Consider the following 19,032-nt stretch of genomic DNA (forward strand, 5'->3'; position numbering starts at 1 on the left):
AATTTACAAAAATCTGCTTTAGAATATATAATCAGTCATGTACCACCTCTTTCTCTTCCCTCTGTCCCTACTCTTCCATCAACTTCAAAAAACAACCAGGCTGTCTTGGGCCAATGGCATCGCCTGGTGGTCAGCTTTGGGAATTTATAGTCCAGAATTTCTTCCCACCATCTTTTCTTTCTACTGGGGGATTTTGTACACAGGTCTCTAGGCTCTCCCTTCATCTCTGCATTTTAAACATCATTTGATTCTACTTCCAACACTTTATTTCTTATGAGTTTGTAGACATATGCTCACCTCTCTTTCCCCTTTTAACTTGTGTCCATTTGCTTTTCTCCATATTATCTCCTTATCTTGTCTTTCCATGTACTATTTGAGTTCTCTGCACTTAATACTGCTAAGCAATGAGAATTGGGACATTACTGAGGTCAAGCAAAGTGAGTGTAAATCAGGGGCACTGGGAGATATCAGGAGTGTGGAAGGGTTGGGACCTAAAGTTATGAAAGCTGTTCTGGGAAACAACCCCAGTGGCGCTACAGCCCTGCCATGACTGCTGCAGACACAACCAGCTACCCCAGGCTGACTGATCTTAATGGAGCCTATGCATTTGCATACTGAAAAAGAAAGGAGGTGAAACAAACAAGCAGAGCAGAATGACCACCAACTTCCTTTAGAACCAAATCAAATCAACAAGTCAACAAGCATTTATTAAGCACTTACTTTGTGTCAGGCACTATCCTACCTTGTAGGGACACAAATAGAAGAAAAATGAAAAACAGCACCTGTCCTTGAAGAACTCACATTCTAATGGCAGAAGACAATATGCAAAAAAAGAAAATCGAAGAAGGGGACATGGTAGAGAGAGAAGTCTCCTTTAGAGTCAGGCCCAGGGAGAATTAAAGGAGCGAACACCACCAGCCTGGGTGCTCTTCTCTAAAATGGAGGCTCTGAAAAGAAGCCACCAGGGAGAGGAAGGCCATTTTCAGTCATCCTGATCTACATATGGCCACTGGACCCAGATAGCTCCGGAGCAGAAAGTGAGGCTGGTGACCTTGCAAAGGCCTGCCTCACTTATGTCCAGTTCACTTGCAAATCATGGCATGATCTTCCTGATGTCACAGTCTTCTCTGAAAACAAAAACCAAACAATAACAATGACCAATGACAGGAAGGTAATAGAGGGGCAGAAGGATATTCTGGACTGAGAAGGCTGCTCAAGTCTGGTAGTGGAGGCAATTTCCATTGTGAGAAGACTACTGAGGAATCCATAGTCTGGAGCAGAGTCTCAAAGCAATGAAGGGGAGGCCTGACCCCGTGGTCAAGAGCCCAATGAGCAGCAGCATCTCCAGGTCATCACATCACAAACTGCCTCTGTGAGCACTGAAGTCCCAGAAAAGAAAACTCTCAACATCAAAGTCCTTGGCACTCTCAAAAGCCTCAATGTTATAAACTCATATAATTTTATCAATCAAAGTGATATAGATAAGATTTACTTATTCAAATCTTATCTATATTGGCAATTAAATTATTTGCATCTGGATCATTGTACTTTGCCATCTGTCCTGTCACTGAGTCCTAAAGGACCACCAAGCATTTCTGTGAAGCTAAATCTTCCTTTATATGTTTTCTTTTCCATTAGAATATGAATTTGATGAGAGCAGAGGCTCTTCTTGATTCCTATTTCTATCCTCAGCACTTATCACAGTGCTTTGCTTAGCTCTTAATAAATGCTTTTTCATTTGTAATGTATCTCCCCTTTAGAATTTTGGTTATTTGAAAAGGGCAGAGGAAAGAACATTTGTGTAAACAATACTGATAAAATCAGCTTGAGAAGAAACAACCCTAGAAAAAATGTTAAGGAGAGAAACAAACTGTTCTGAAAACCAGAAAGAAAATTTCCCCTCACTTTCTAAAATGAGACCTATTTGAAGGCAGAGCCCTAACTTAAAGATGGCTGCAGTGTGTTAAGTCCATCAGTTCATTTGCATGTGAATGTTTTCAGTGTTTTAAAGGACATAGTTGATTATAAATCAAATAACTGGGGGCTTATATCCTTATAGAAGGATTATTGGGGTCATACTTGACAGAAATATGGAACTTTTGACTTTCAAATCAAAAGTTAGAGACAGGTCACTGCTTATGAGGAGACACTTGTTTAAGGCATTAGAATCTGGAATATAGAAGATACAGTAGATGATCAGATGGAGATAAAGACAGGAGAAGTTGAGTGCAGGAATAACTGGGGACACAACACACAGGAGGTAATAAGAAAAGCTGTTTAGAGAAGAATGCAGTTACTAAACAGGAGCAGATCAAAAGCAGACAAGAAGGATCTACAGCTATTAAGCTGAGAGCTTGCTGATTAGAAAAGAGGCATGGCTTTGCTGAAAGCTGATTGGATGGAGAAAGAAAGATTTACTCTCTAGTTTCATCTATAGCCTAAGATTTCTTTCTTTCTTTTTCTTTCTTTCTTCCTTCCTTCCTTCCTTCCTTCTTTCCTTCCTTCCTTCCTTTCTCTCTCTCTTTCTTTCTTTCCTTCTTTCTCTTTCCTAAAACCTTAAACCCAGTGCACTCCGAAGGCCATAGATTGGACAATAGGTCCCTACCCTAGCTCCACTTAATGGCTGTTTTCTGGACACTCTTGGCTTAGAGTGATTATCAATGGTAACCATTTCTCTTTCCCTCCAATCTTGATTTAGTTATTTTTTCTTTTTCTCAGTTAAAGAGGCCATTCCCTGACTACTTCTTAAAGAGGCCTATTCACTGAATCGGCATTACCTCACTCTGAGTACCTGAAAAGATCTTAGCCTCAAAAGGTCAAGGTCTCCCATTGCATCCTGGGCAGTCTCCAGTCATCCTGATGAATATCTGGTTACTGGATCCAGATGACTCAAGAGGAGAAAGTGAGACTGGTGACCTTGCACAGCCCTCCCTCACTCAAAACAAAGTCAAATGCAAGTCTTGTCATCATTTCTCTGATGTCCTGGTCTTCTTCGAAGATGAAGGATGAACACAACAAAGAAAGATCTTTTCAGGGATTTCCCTGTGTTATACTTTATCGCCCTGTCTGGCTTGAGAGTGAGAAACAGAGAAAGAAAGATAAGCTTTGTATCTGTCTTGCTGAGAGGAGTGGTTTTGCTGAGAGATGATTGAAGAAAAGAATCCTATTTGAAGAGTTGACTAGGGAAAGGATACATAGCCCTATTTCTAGCTATAGCTTGAGAGGAAAAAAAATCCTCAAAGCTCCAGAACAGATCTTGGGAGCTTGAAAGCTGTCCCTCAAATCAAAGAGCATAACACTTTCTTAGCACCTTGCCAAACATGTCATTGTCAGTGTTCTAGAAAGTAGCAGAGAACTGGCTTTGCTTAGCAGTAATGCTGCAAGAACCAGAAAAGAAGTAGATAACAGAAGTATTTTTTTTCCCAGTAGGTAATACATGGTGCAGACAAGGTCTTTGGTCCATAGTTGTGAGATGTCAATGACTCATGGGTTTCTCTATTGCTGTGCCTCCCTGCTAGGGTTCTGTAAGTGTGTATCCGTTCTTCCCCACAGACATTGTGTACAATGGTGGGACACAGGTTTATGAACGGACTGTTATATTTTGATTATTCCTCTTCTGGTCTTTTACTGAATAAATGTTATGACTATTTCTGCCTGTGCTTTCTGTTGAGTAAATATTATGGCTATTTTTGCTTTATCTTTTAGTAAATGCCTTACATTTCAGAGTTAATAGTGTCATTGTGACTAACTGATTTGCGTAAATTGGAAGCACACCTGTCAGGGTTTCGATTCTACAGTAGTCTTGGTGTATCTCTCACCGCCACTCCCATACCCTCACCCAAAGTTACCTCTAGGACTGCATTTGAATAGTAGTTGCTAAGCCACTCATTTGGGAACACCAACTAACCTGACAGAATGGGTTCAGGTTAGGTGTGTGCATGCCAGGCTTATCCCAGGGAGAAGGAAAGAGAGCCTGAGGAAAGTTGGGGGTCAGTGCCATGCCCAGGCTATACATTCATTCATTTATTCTGAAGAAGCTGAACTTTCAGAGAATGTGGGTTAGGAAACAGATGAGATAGATGACCCAGGATATGCTAATGGAAATTGGGGGCTCAACCCTCAGGGGATTTCTATAGGCAGGGGAAGGATTCTGCTGCCTTTGAGGAGCACAATTCCAATTTGAAGGTAAAGAGGTAAACTTGGGTGAAGAAAAGAACCTTGCTCTTCTATGGACATAGGGAGTCTCTTTTTGAGGTAAGGGTTATTAGAAGCAAAACTAGGCCTCTCAGATTCAGAAATGGACAAAGTTTCCTAAGGTCACCGTCTGGGAAGGAGTTTCTGCTTTGCCATTCCCAGACTTTCCACCATTTGGGTCAGTTATTTGTGCCACGAGAATGAACTTCCTCAGGCCTCCTGCAACCTGTCCTTGGGATTATAGTATTTAAAGCTAAAAAGGACCTTAAAGATCATCTAGTCCAATGCCCTCAGATGTGGAAACTAAGGCTCAGAGAAATGAAGCAATTTATCCAAAGTTATTCTAGTGGTAAAGCAGCAAAGGGAGGATTGACACCTAGATCTCCAAACTCCAAATACTTTGCTCTTTTCACATCTTTTCACATCAAGCTACCTCCTGCTTATATCTTTGAGGTCCCTTCTAACTTTAAATCTATAATCCTTCAGGTAAGACCCTCAAGGGGTCATAAAAATCTACTTCTCACCTCTTTCCCCTCTCCACTCCCTGCATGGACCTCAGTAAGTAGACCTGGGCAAAGGGGGAAATCTAAAACCAGCCATAAAACGAATGGATTACCTTGTTAAATAGTTAACCCCCTTTCACTGGAGGCATTCAAGTAGAGATTGGGGGGGGGGGGGGCGGTCCTCTGTCATCAAGGCTTTAAAGGGAATTCTGTTCCTGGGAAAATGTTTGAACAGGTCTGAGATCCTAGAATTTTGCATGAGACTATGAACACAGATACTTTGCTCACTAGTGAAGTCTTTCTGTGCCTGGTGTTCTTACCCCCTTTGAAGCTTTAGACTAAGTCACATCTCTAACATGTTCCCCTCTATGCTTCAAGTGGATTATCTGTTTGGATTTGTATAAATAAGCATACTTGGCTGTACTTCTCTGGATTTTTCCATGATGCCTCCAGGAACCTCATTATCCTGCAGTAGAGGATACTCTTCTTATTGGAGGGTATAATGGAGAGCTCCTCCTTAACCCTTCATCTAAGGGAGTAACTCAAGTCAGTCATTTCTCTTCATTTCCCACCCAGTTCTATTCCTTTGAACTTCATTATAGTCCCATGAAAGTATCTTCTCCCCTCTCATCCCCTTATCTTTCTTTTTCTTATTTGTATCCCCTGTACTACGGTAAATGCTTAATAGGTGTTGTGTGTTCAGTCCTTCATTGCCCAAAGAAGACCATGCCATTAGAGATATAATGACATGACTTGCACTTGACTTTGCTTTGAGTGAGGGATGGCTACACAGGTCACCAGCCTTACTTCTTCTCCAGAGGATCTGAATCCAGTGGCCAGATATTCATCAGGATGACAGGAGATGACCTAGGATGAGGCAGTTGGGGTTAAGTGACTTGTTGAAGGTCACACAGCTAGTGAGTGTCAAGTGTATAAAGTGAGATTTGAACTCAGGTCCTCTTGATTCCTGCACTGGTGCTCTATCCACTGCACCACTTAGCTGTACTTAAAAAGTATTTATTTGACTGACTGACTTACATGATGTAGTATGGAAGGAGCTCTGGAATTTGGTCAAGGAAACTGGGTTTTATTCCTGGCTCTACCACTGATTCTCTTAATATTCTTGCTCAAATCCCTTCCTCTCCCCAAGCAAGAATGTTGGATTAGAGGCGTGAGGAATCCACATGTGGCCTTCTCCATCCTTGGGTGTGACCTTTTAACTGAGTTGATGTTTTACAGAACAATCCTTTTATTAAAGGGATGTGTTTATTAAGGGGATTTGTTCTGTGAAGTTTGGATTCAGTCAAAGAGCAGAACTTGAGGACTGAGAGAGCCATATGTGGTCTCAAGGCCACAGGTTCCCCATCCCTGGTTAGAGGATCTCTGGTTCTATGGTTCTATGATTTTTTGGCCCCTCTCAGTCTCAGCCTCAGCCTCAGCCCTATCCCCTGGACCTTTTCCATCTCTTTGTCATGTCACCCAGTCCCCTCCAATCCCAGAGCAATCTTCTAGAGTTGTAATTAGAAGTACTGCTCTGCATTGGTCTATTGCCACTCCCAAATGGTCCTTGTAGAAGGCTCATTCCAGCATCCACACTCACACTCATTCCTACTGACTCACCCCACCCAGCCACTCAAGGACATTTATGCCCTCCTCCAAGTCAAATGCACTGCAGCTGACCTAGCTTTCAGGCTCACATTCTCAGTCCCTCTCTCAGCTTTCAGTGCCAATTCCCAAAATACTCTGCCCTAGCTCCCAGGCTCTACCCTTATCCTCCCTCTGTCACAATGTTCTCCCTTCGCTTCCCTTCCCTTCCCTTTCCTTCCCTTCCCTTCCCTTCCCTTGCCTTCCCTTGCCTTCCCTTCCCTTCCCTTCCCTTCCCTTCCTTCCCACCTCCCATGGAAGAATTTTCTCTACTAGTGCTAATGCAGATGGCCTCCTTCTCTATGACTGAGAACCTTGGAGAGTTTCCCAGAGAGACTAAGAGGTTGAATGACTTGCCCACAGTCATACAGCTAGAATGGGACAAAAATAGGATTTGAACCTGGGTCTTCTTGGCACCCAGATCAGCTCTTTATTTACTACAATAGGTCACCTCTCCTGCTTCTCTTTTCCACTCTCAGCACTATAGTACCTTAGGTTCCTGACCTGGAGGGAGTATGATAACAATGTTCAACAACTGAAAGAATTAGGCAGAAGAAGGACCAGTCTTGTCCTGTTTGGCCCCAGAGGGAAGAACCAGAAACCCAGGAGGGAAGTGACAAAGGGTCAGATTGAGGTTTTATGTCCAGGGGAGTCTGGAATGATTTGATTTGTAAGGGCCATCCCATGAAGCATGCTCCATGTTGTCCTCTATTCTAGTCATGGGAACATGTGGCCTCTTCCTACCCACATGGTGACTTGGGGTTGAAAGAATTTTGCATTTGAAGATGATGTGACCAAACTCTTCATGGTCCTTTCCCAGTCCCCCTCTCTTGATGGTAGTCGCAACAGTTAAAAGGAGGCTCAGCTTCCAGCTTGTTCTCTCTTCCTTTGACTCCCCAGGTGACATCATGGAACTATAAGACTTCCAGTGAGGGAGGCAATATAATGGTTACTGTACCCATGAGGAAGTCAGTTCAGAGGGGTCCAACTGAGGCAAATTTGCATCCAGACCCCTGGTTGCCTTTTTTGTTTTTGTGTTTTTTCTAGTGTGGTAGTGAATAGAGTGCTGGATCTGGAATAAGGAAGACCTGAGTTCAAATCCAGCCTTAGACACTTTCTAGTTCTGTGATAGCTAAGTGGTGCAACAGATCCCAGAGTCAGGAAGATTCATCTTCCTTATTTCAAATCTGTCCTCAGACACTTAATAGTTTTTGAGTCTGGGTAAGTTACTTAACCCTGTTTGCCTCAGCTCCTTATGTGTAAAAATGAGCTGGAGAAGGAAACAGTAAACCAAGAAAATCTCAAATGGGGTCATGAAGAGGTGGACATGACTGAAAATAGCTGAACAACAACAAAACCATGTGACCCTAGGTAAGTCACATAACTGCTGCCTGTCTCATTTCCTCATTTGTAAAATGGGGATAATAATAATGCCTGCCTCCCAGGGTTGTGAAGGTAAAATTAGATAATACTTGTAAAGTGCTTTGCAAAAATACTACATAAATGCTAGTAGTTGTTGATCATAGCTGAATGAGTATCTGTCCTGAGACAGATGTGACCAGGATTGGAGGTGATTTTGTGAATTTAAGAAATCTTGGGTCCTATCTGGTCAGATCTGAATGGCAGCAGGAGAAATCCTGGCAACTATTCTACTGCTTGTGGAGAGGATGATCACTGACAAGGGGCCTGGCCCAAATCTAGTCACTTTACTAGTCAATGTATACCAAGAGTTATTTGGACAGTACAGAGCCAAATTTTACATTTCAAGTAAAATGCCTAATCACTAGTCCCGTAAAATACTTTGTGTTTTGATGGAGTTTCATTAACCTTCTAGGAGATTTTAATACTAAAGTTGCTGGATCCCTCTTTGTCATTTTGTTAATGAATTTTATTTTGATAAGCCATCTTTTTGTGTATGGAAATAAGATACCTGTTTTATACCTGATTCATACCATACATTGTGTATCTTTTGGGGAAACCCTAGATGTGAACTATAATCTGAAGTATAAGTAAATTTGTCCTGAGTCGGGGACAGGGAGGTTAACGAGCCAAAGAATATAAGAAAAAGAGAGTCTATCCCTCTTTTCATTAGAAAACCAGTCCAAACCACATGACTGGGTCCAGAGCAGAGGGTCCCATTAGTGGAAAAGGAAATGGTGCAATACTCCAGTGCTTGTGGACCCAGCACTGGTTTTTAAAGAAATCTTCCTAAATTGGGCTGCCTCAGAAGGTGGGGAGTTAAACTATCAGTAGCCATATGAAAAAATACTCTAAATCACTAATAATTAAAGAAATGTAATTAAATTGCTATGAAGTACTCCTTCATACTCATCAGATTGGCTAAGATGACAAAAAAGGAAAATGACAAATTCTAAAGAGGATGTGATGAATTAGGTACACTAGTTCAATCATTCTGGAAAGCAATTTGAAATATACCTCAAAAGCTACTAAACTGTGCATATCCTTTGACCCAGAGACACCATTATTTGGCATTATAACTCAAAAAGAACAAAGAAAGAAGACAAGGACCAATACATACATATATACATACATGCCCATCAATTGGGAAATGACTGAACAAGTTGTGGCATATGAATGTGATGGAAGACTATTGTGCTATAAGAAATGATGAAGGGAATGGTTTAAGAAAACTCTAGTAATATTTATGTGAACTGATACAAAGGGAAGTGAGCAGAATCAGAAGAACAAGTTACATAGTAGCAGAAATATTGTAAAGATAATCAACTTTGAAAGACTTAGTAACTGATAAATACAATGTATCTATCACCATCACAATTCCAAAGGACTCCTGATGAAACATGCTATCAACCTCCTGATAGAGACAACGCAAACTGAAGCTTAATTTTTGCTCTTTCTTTTTTTTCTGGAACATGGCTAATGCGGAAATTTGTTTCACATGACTACACATATTTGTAATGGATTTTATTTTTCTTGCCTTCTCAACAGGTCGGGGAATGAGAGGGAGGAGGGGCAGAATTTGAAACTGAAAATAAAATAAAAATGAGGAAATGAGGGGATTTTAAAAATGACAATATATAGCCTTGTCTTACTCCTTTTCTATCTTAAACCAGTCAATTGTACCATGCTTGGTTCTAACTATTGCTTCTTGGCCTGCATACAGGTTCCTCAGGAGATGAGTAAGATGATCTGGTACTCCCATCTCTTTGAGGACTTGCCACATTTTATTGTGATCCATACAGTCAAAGGCTTTAGTGTAGTCCATGAAGCAGAATTTTTCTGGAATCAAATGCTGGAATTAAGATTGATGGGAGAAATATCAACAATCTCAGGCAATACCATTCTGATGGCAGAGAGTAAAGAATTAAGAAGCCTCTTTATGAAGGTGAAAAAAGAGAGTGTAAAAGTTGTTTACATCTCAACATCAAAAAACTAAGATCTTGCCAATGAGTCCTATCACTTCCTGGAAAATAGAGACAAAAGAAATGGAAGTTGTGTCAGATTTTATATGCTTGGGCTTGAAGATCACTGCAGATGGCGACTGCAGCCATGAAATTAGAAGCTGCTTGCTCCTTGGAAGGAAAGCTATGGCAAATCTGGACAACATACTAAAAAGCAGAGATAACACCTTGCCAACAAAGGTCTGTATAGTCAAAGCTATGGTTTTTCTGGTAGCAATGTATGGCTGTGAGAGTTGGACTATAAGGAAAGCTGAGCACTGCAGAATTCACCCTTTTGAAATGCAGTGTTGGAGAAGACTTTTAAATTTTTATTTATTTATTCTTAGTTTTTAACATTCACTTTTATAAAATTTTGAGTTCTAAATTTCCCCCTCCGTCATTTTTCTCCCCTTCGAAAGACACCATGCAATTTGATATAGGCTGTACATGTACAATCATCTTAAACATATTTCCACATTAGTCATGTTGTGATACAAGAATCAGAACAAAAGGGAAAAACTATGAGAAAGAACAAAAAATGAAGAAAAGAGAAAAAAGTATGCTTTGGTCTCCATTCAGACTCCGTAGTTCTTTCTCTGGATGTGGATAGCATTTTCCATCATGAGTCTTTTGGAGTTGTCTTAGATCATTGCAGTGCTGGAGAAGATTTTTGAGAGTCCTTTGGACAGCAAGGAGGTCAAAACCGTCAATACTTAAATTAATTCAGACTATTCACTGGAAGGACAGACACTGAAGCCAAAGCTTAAACACTTTGGCTCCATCATGAGAAGACAGGACTCATTGGAAAAGACCCAGATGTTGGAAAAAGATTGAATCATAAAGGAAAAGGGGACATCAGAGGATGAGGTGAATAGATAGTGTCATGGCAATATAAACATGAACACAAACACTTCCAGAGAAAGTGGAGGATATAAGAGCCCAGTATGCTGTGGTGCGTGGGGTCATGAAAAGTAAAACATAACTGAATGACTGAAAAACAACAAATATGAAGGTAGGGAGTAGCACAAGAAAGTGGGTTTTCAAAGAAAGTATCCAGAAAAGTCTGGCATGAAGGCTGTCTTGTTCAGGTACAGATTGGGCTGGAGAAATCTCTAATGTCCCTATGCCATTCTAGATGGACAGACAGAGAGTAGAGAGTTTCTGTGACAGTCTCCCGCCTGCAATCCCTCTCCCCTCCTCTCTGGGAAGGGGGTGATGGGATCATGCTTCTTCCCATACCCCAGAAAGAGATTTTTATTTCCTCTGAACTTGTGGGTCTGTATAGGAAAAGGCCTTGATAGTTTGAATGTTTTCAACCTTCTCTCTATTGCTGCATTTTCAACCTTCTCTCTATTGCTCCCTCCCTCTGGAAAATTCAGTTATGCTGAACACAACTGTATCTTTCCTACTCTCTAATTGTTTGTCCCTCTAGAATGGAAGCCTGCATTTAAAGCTCTTGTCCACCAGCATTTCTTTCCACACATGTCCCCTCCAAAGTATTTAGGATGTCCCTTTCTTCCCTAAGAGCAAGAAGGAGGTTAAGTCTTTCTTACACCAACACTTCATTCTGGGCTCTTGTAGTCTCTTCTGTCCACCTGTACCCTCATTGGCATGGCATAGGTATATCCTGGAGCCAGCTCAAGTCAAGCAGCAAGAACTGATTATTAAATTTTAAGTATGCGCAAACAATAAAGACTTAATTTATTGTTTTCATGATTTCTAGACTTAGGAAAGTGATAGAAAAAAATGTTAATAATGCAGATTAAACTGTGTCCTGCAGTAAATTTTTTTTGAGGGTCATTTAAAAAAATATTTGCCACTACAATGCTGACACGGGACTCTTAAAAGGAAGGGTACAGCTACGGGTTGCACTAGGTCACCTTTGAGGCTCCTTCCAATTCTGAGATTCCTTTATTATGGTAGAATCACGGGAGACATCTCTCCCTCATGCTTATCTGGGGCTGGGATATTGCCTAGATCTCTTGTAAAGAGGTTGTCTGTACCATTGGACCAGCTGCCATAAGTCCCCTAGTGAGGAACTTGGAAGGGTTGGGGGCCAGAACAGAACCCCAGGGAATTGAGACCTCAATCTGACCTCTAGTGGACATTTTCCCAATCTCTCCTTTTTCCTCAGACTCCCTTTTCTTGAACTAGGAAACAGACACTGCTGGCTGACTTGCAAGTGTGTTCGTCTTTTGTTGCTGAAGAAGACCATGCCTTCAGAAAATAATGACAAGACTTGCATTTGGCTTTGTTTTGAGTGAGGGAGGGCTGTGCAGGTCGCTTCTCCTCCAGAGCCATCTGAATCCGGTGACCAGATATTCATCAAGATGACTGGAAATGACCCAGGATGAGGCAATTGGGATTAAGTGACTTGCCCAAGGTTACACAGCTAGTGAGTGTCAAGTGTCTGAGGTGAGATTTGAACTCAGGTCCTCCTGATTCCTGTACTGATGCTCTATCCACTGCACCACCTACCTGCCCCAAGGCTGGCTTGCAACTCCACACTCAATATACATATCATGTCATGTCCTATATGTTTTTTTTCTCCCCTTGAATAGTTTATTATTTTTATTCTTCAAGTAATAAGCATTTTTTAAAAAATTAATTCCTCTCTCCCACTGCCTCCACATTGAGCAAATTAAAAAATAAAAACAAAATCTTGAAAACAAATCTCTAAAAATATAGCTACACCGTCCAGCAGAGCAGATTCCCACATTAGTCATAGCTGAAAATGTATGACTTTTCCTGCATTTTAAGTTCATCTCTTCTCTGTCAGGAGGCTGGAGATGTGTTTCATCTTCATTCTTTTGGACTGAGAATTTATTATCATAAGTGTTCTAAAGTCCCCATTGTTTTTCTCTCCAACGTTGCTGTCATGGTACAGATTGTTCTCCTAGGTCTATTTACTTTGTTTTTCATCAATTTATAAAGGTCCATACAGATTTTTTTGAAACAATTCCTTTAATCCTTTCTTAGGACACAATAATATTCCATTACATTTATATAGCATGATTTGTTTATTCATGCCCCAACAGAAGGCCATATCCTGTACTTCGGGGTCTGGAAGGGCCAGCATGGGCTCAGGAATCTGTTGTCTTTCCATCAGTCTTTCTCCCTACTCCCTACTCCCCATCTCTTGGATTCCTGCTCAACCCCTTTTCTAATAGTTCAGTCTATTGCACAGCTAGATGACATGTCCATTGATCCTTTCATGTTTTCTGGGGCAGGTTATCCCACTAGAATCTTCCTTAAAGATCTGTATCATGACTGCCTCTGGCCTGCCCAAAATAGCTCTTAAGTTCCTTACTATAATCAAGTAAGAGGATCTTATATCCTGCTGGATTAGCCAAATATCTTTTATAACTAGACCCTAAAGCCCTGATACACCTCTGATAATGGCCCCTTCTCCTGCATCAAGAACTTGATCCAGTTAGGTACAACCCAGGGGGTTCTAGAGCGAACTCTATCTCACTAATAACAATCACTTGTTAAATTGCCAGTGTGAACATTTGCATCTCAGAAATCTTTCAAATCAGGGTTGGATTTATTGCTTTGTTGATTGTCTAGCCAGGGGTGGGGAACCTGCAGCCTTGAAGCCACATGTGGCCTGGAGGCCACAGGTTCCCCACCTTTGGGCCCTTAAGAAAGTAATATTAATATTATACTTAATTAACTAATATTATACTTAATTAATTACACTAATTATACTTAAGAAAGTAATATTAATATCAATTATTATTATTTAAATATATTAATTTTAATATTGAGCCATTACTTATATTAATAATGAATGTAAAGTGTGTGTGCTGGAATATCCATTTTCAGAAAATTTGTTTTTAAATATTAACCAGTCAATTGTTAATATTTACCCTGATATAGCCCTTATTTGTTCCAATGATGAAGGCCATGCTCACCAGGTCAGATGAAAATCTGTCACAAAGGACAGATGGGGAAAAACACATACGGACACACACATACACACACACACACACACACACACACACACACACGAGAAAATAATTTTTGCCCCAGGAAAGCAGAGAGCAGGGGGCAGCTAGCTCTCCTCTCTCCAGATATCATCAACTCTGCCTTGTCCTTTATGCAGATGGTGGGACATTGATCTCCACCAATAAGGAGAGAATTTCATACCAATGGACTAGGGTTATAGACACATTTCTCTGATGATCCCATGTCCTCAAAGCCCCTGTCTCCTCTGTAAATCTTTGTTTATAGAGTATTGTAGGTCTCCCTTGCACCTCTCCATTGTCCTCTGAGGGAACCTCAATATCTATTCTTTGGAGACTATAGTGTTGAATATATTGCTAAATGTGTGGGCCTTTGTTTCAGGAAGATGGCCTTGTAGGCCCCTTCTAGCTCTTTATGGCTTCAAGATCCCCAAGAAGTGATTACTCATTCTTTACTTGAGTATCAGTAGTGAGGGGGAACTCGTTGTTTCTAGAGGCATTCTGATTATGAAGTGGAGCCAAAAACCAGCCTCTTTGAAACTTATATCCACTGTTTGTTTTTCTGCAGTCTGGGCCAACCAAAACAAATCTAATCTCTCTTTTATATGACAGTCTTTCAAATTATTGAAGACATCTCTCAAGGCCCACCTACCTAGTCATCTTTTATTCTTCAGGCTAAATAAATATTTCCAATTCTTTCAACTTACGTTCTTTGAAGCCCTTTGCTGGACCAGTTGCCTTTTATCTTATCAATGTCCTTTTTAAATCATAATGCCCGGAACTGAACACAGAATTCCAGATGTGGTATAACCAGGGCAGAATACAGTGAGATTATTACTTCTGTCTTTCTGGACACTCACATCTTGAAGTGTAGCCAAAAATTGCATGATTTTTTTTTTAGTTGTCATATTGTGTGTATTGTTGATGCTTACAGAACACTAAAACTCCTTTATCTTTGTCAGTCAAACTGGTGTCCAGTCATACCTTGCCTATCTTATTATCTTTGTAAAGTTGGATTTTTTTAATCCAAGGATAGAACTTCACATTTCTCAAATTCAACAAGCATTTGTCAGGTACCTAGTATGTGCCAGGAACTAGGGAAAGAAATGGGGAAAATACAAAGGGAAAAACATCTCTGCCATCCACAGATAAGTATATCCATAGTAATGAGGAGGAGGAAGAGAAGGAAAAGGAGGAGAAGGAGGAGGATGAGGAGAAGAGAATGACTAGAGGGAACCAGGAGAGCCATAGGAACTGAATCTGTCCTGCTATTCCTCAACTGATGTGTTCCCCTTAGTTTCCAGATCTTTGTTACCGCAAAAAGCACTGATATATTTTTGCACTTATATAAAATATTCCATTCCTGCTTATGCTTCTTAATCTCTTCAGACTTTGACACAATGATTGCCTCTTTCCATGGAACTTTGCCATGCCAACTCTCATGTTCCATTTTCTTCCAGGGTCTCCATTTTGAGGACACAATGGGTCCAGGTGGCCACGCTTGATTCCCCTCCCAGCTGGGCTCTATACTCTCCAGACTTCATCAACTCTCTCCTTACCTTTTCAATTCCCTTTTAAGTGTTGTCTTCCCTCATTATAACACATGATCTTTGAGAGCAGAAAGAAAACAAAAACATTCTTTTTGTTGCATTTGTATCCCCAGTACTTAGCAGAGTGCCTGATGCTGTAAATGTATAATAAAAGCTTGTTTTCTATTGCCTTCCTGATCATGCATCCTGATCTCTTTGGTTATAAGCTTGGTCATAGTATGGCTTGTTTGAGAGCATAGGATTTAAATCTGTGTCATATGAGATATGTTGAAGTACCTTGGAAAAGAGAACTTGACATCTGTCATCAAGTATCTGAAAGACTGACATGTGGAAAATGAATTAGATTTGTTCTGCTTGGTCCCAGAGAACAAAACCAGGAGCAATAAATGGAAATCACAAAGAACTAAATTTAGCTTGTAGGTGAGGTCAAAACTTCCTGACAATGAGTGCTGCCCAAATGGGGATGGAATAGGCCACTTTGGGAGGCAGTCAGTGGGCTGCTCTTCACTATGGGGTTTTCAAGTAAAGGCAAGATGTCCACTTGGTGAACATGGGGTAAACAGCATCCTTGACCAAGTCCAGGCTGGGTTGGATGACTTCTGAGATCTTCTTCTACTTTGAAATTCTGGGATTCTATAATGGTTGATGAATGAATAAACAAATTTAATTCTCCCTGATTGATTGTTGTCCTTTGTTCTCTAAGAGGACTAAAATGACATCACCATGGTAAAGTGAAGTTTCAATGAGTATGACTGTGGCTGATCATATCAATATAAGCTCAGAATGCTCTACCACAGATTAGCACAGATAGTCCATGTGAACATTTGGGGTGGTTACTCCAAATTTGCTCATCCTACATTTATGTTTACATGCTGTTTCGATTCTGCTTTGCTCATAGAGCACAGCACCCTTTCTGATGTGAACATGCCATGCTGCGTGGTCCTGTGCCAGTGTCTCCCATGTTGCACAATCAAATCGAAAGTTCTTGAGAGAGACCTTGAGAGTGTCCTTGTATCACTTCTTCTGACCACCTTGTGATTGCCTGCCCCATGCAAATTCTCCATAAAATAGTCTTTTTGGTAAACATATATTTTGCATTCGAACAACGTGGTCAGTCCATCGGAGTTGCGTTCTCTGAAGCATAGTTTCAATGCTGGGCAGTTTAGTTCAAGCAAGGACCTTGGTGTCTGGTACCTTATCCTGCCAGGTGATCTTCAAAATCTTCCTAAGACAATTCAAATGGAAGTGATTCAGTTTCCTGGCATGGCACTGGTAGACTGTCCATGTTTCACAAGCATACAACAATAAGGTCAGCACAACGGCTCTGTAAACCTTCAGTTTGATAGTCAGTCTAATACCTCTTCTTTCCCAAACTTTTCTTTGGAGTATCCCAAACACTGAGCTAGCTCTGGAGAAATATGTGTTAACCTCATTGTCAATGAGTACAATGTGTACATTGTAAATGAAAGTACACTTCCAACGTTAAGTGAACTTATTCACAGCATTCGAAATTTCTCCATTTGTTGTAACCAATGATTCCATGTATGGATGGTGTGGTGGTGACTGATGAAGCACCTGTGTTTTCTTGGTGTTAATTATTAGGCCAAAATTACCACAGACGGCAGAGAATTGATCTATAATTTGTTGCCTCTCAGCTTCAGAGGCTGCACTGAGTGCACAATCATCTGCAAACAGAAAATCCTGCACCAACACTCCCTCCACTTTGGTCTTGGCTTGTAGCCTTTTCAAATTGAAGAACTTACCATCAGTATGGTAGTTGACCTTGATGTCGTATTCATCTTCATTGAAAGCATTTGTCAACATGGCTGAAAACATCACGCTAAAAAGCATGGGAGCAAGCACACAGTTCCGTTTCACTCCATTGGTGACTGGGAAGGCATGAGAGCTTTGTCCATTATCCAGAACCCGGCAAACATGCCATCATGAAATTGACATACAATACTGATGAACTTCTCCGGGCAACCAAATTTTGACATAATTTTCCATAAGCCCTCATGACTAACAGCGTCAAAGGCCTTGGTCAGATCTACAAATGTTGTGTGCACACTTCTGTTCTGCTCCTGGAACTTCTCCTGGAGTTGTTGGGCAGCAAACACCATATCTCCCTAAAGAAGGGAAGAAAGCTTGTCTTCTCAAGCTTCACCAGTAGGTGACGCACTCTGACACCGAAAGGTATGTTTCCCAACTCCCAGCTCCAGGTGGACGGTTAAATATTTAAATTCTCTGTTGCCTAATCAGACCTCTCCTAAACTGTACACTGGCAGCCTGGATGAAAGGAAGGAGTTAGGGGATAAAGAAGTAGTTGTGATTATAGTAGAGTTTTAGGTTCTAGTCCTAGTTCTGGCATTTACTGCCTATATGAACTTTGGGTAATGAGTGTGGGTGCTAGGTGCTGGAGGTTCAAGGAATAAAATGAAGCATCCCCTACTCTTGAGGAGTTTATATGCTATCAAGAGAAGCAACATGTTCACATTTAAGTAGAGATAAGGTTTGTGGGAGGTATTTTTCCCCCAGGGAGAGATATGAGCATCTGGGGGGTCAGGGATTAAGAAAAACCTCATTTATAGTACCTAGTACAGTCGGCATTTAATATTTGTTGGTTGGTTGGTTGATGCAGGAGTTGGAGCCTAAACAGAACTTTGAGAAGTAGAGATTCTTAGAGGAAGAGGTAGGGAAGGAGTTGGAATGTACTAGTCATGGGAGAAAATTTCCTTGCAAAAGCATTGAGATTATGAGGAATAGGAAGAGGACAGTTTAGCTGAACCACAGAGCAAATGAAAGGGAGTAACTAATGTAGAACAAGCTTAGAAAGGTTGGAGCCAAGTTGTGAAGAACTTTAAGGACCGAAAACAAGAATTTGCATCTGATTCTAGAAGTCACTTACAAACTGAAATTTACCTTCTTTCCCTCTCACCCCTCCTCTCCCCTATTGAGAAAATGAGAAGACCAAAACAAATCTGACCTCAGACACTTCATAGCTGTGTGATCTTGGATAAGTCACTTAACTGATGTCTGCCTCTGTTTCCTCATCTGTAAAGTGGAAATAATAATAACATCTACCTCCCAGGCTTGTTGTGAGAAGCAAATGAGGTAATACTTCGAATATGCTTTGTAAACCTTAAAGAGCTATAGATATTCTAGCTATTGTTATTATTTACAGTCAAGCAAAGAAAATTCCCACATTAGTCATGTCCAAATGAAAAATATGCGTCAGTCAGTGCTCTGAATCCTTGATTGCTATGGCACCGATACGTAAATTAATTTAGGTGGTATTATAGTTTTTATGATGTTGGCTTGGCCTACCCATGAACAATTAATATTTTTACAGCTGTTTAGATCTGTCTTTATTTACGTAAAGAGTACTTTATAAATGTGTTCATATTTTATTGAAATGTATGAAGCAAAAGGGTGACGTGGTCAGAATATTGCGCTTTCGGAATATTGTTTTGGCAGCTGCATAGAAATTAGATTTCAGAGGAGAGAGAGAGGGTGGAGAGAACAGCTGAGACTCTCTAGATCTCAGTTTTCCTCTATGTCAAAGAAAGGGGTTGTACTCCATAAACTGTAAGATACCTTTCACCCCTGACATTTCTATTGTTGTTAACAGAAACAGGGAGAAACAGGACCAGTCTATTTAGAGACTGGAAGAGGTAGTGAAACATTTTATGGTTGATAAAAATTTGCTACAGACCATCAAAAAATCACAGTCTTTCTGGGTCTGAAAGAAAATATT

At 40.7% G+C, this 19,032-nt stretch overlaps 1 protein-coding gene and 1 long non-coding RNA gene across 3 annotated transcripts in view; one reads left to right on the plus strand and one right to left on the minus strand.

Moving 5' to 3' along the window:
* LOC140499484 (uncharacterized) overlaps window positions 1–15,455 on the plus strand; it is a 26,226-nt gene extending 10,771 nt beyond the window's left edge. Inside the window, exons 2-3 of one of the 2 annotated variants that reach the window (XR_011965461.1) lie at window positions 11,895–12,175; window positions 15,189–15,455. This is a non-coding gene — a long non-coding RNA (uncharacterized lncRNA). The remainder of the gene's footprint in view (window positions 1–11,894; window positions 12,176–15,188) is intronic. The other variant, XR_011965462.1, reaches the window with a different exon arrangement.
* HNRNPM (heterogeneous nuclear ribonucleoprotein M) overlaps window positions 1–19,032 on the minus strand; it is a 177,337-nt gene that overhangs the window by 133,703 nt on the left and 24,602 nt on the right. The window lies entirely within an intron of this gene.

The sequence above is a fragment of the Notamacropus eugenii genome, chromosome 4 (genome assembly GCF_028372415.1).
Source record: "Notamacropus eugenii isolate mMacEug1 chromosome 4, mMacEug1.pri_v2, whole genome shotgun sequence".
In the NCBI taxonomy this organism is placed as follows: Eukaryota; Metazoa; Chordata; class Mammalia; order Diprotodontia; family Macropodidae; genus Notamacropus; species Notamacropus eugenii.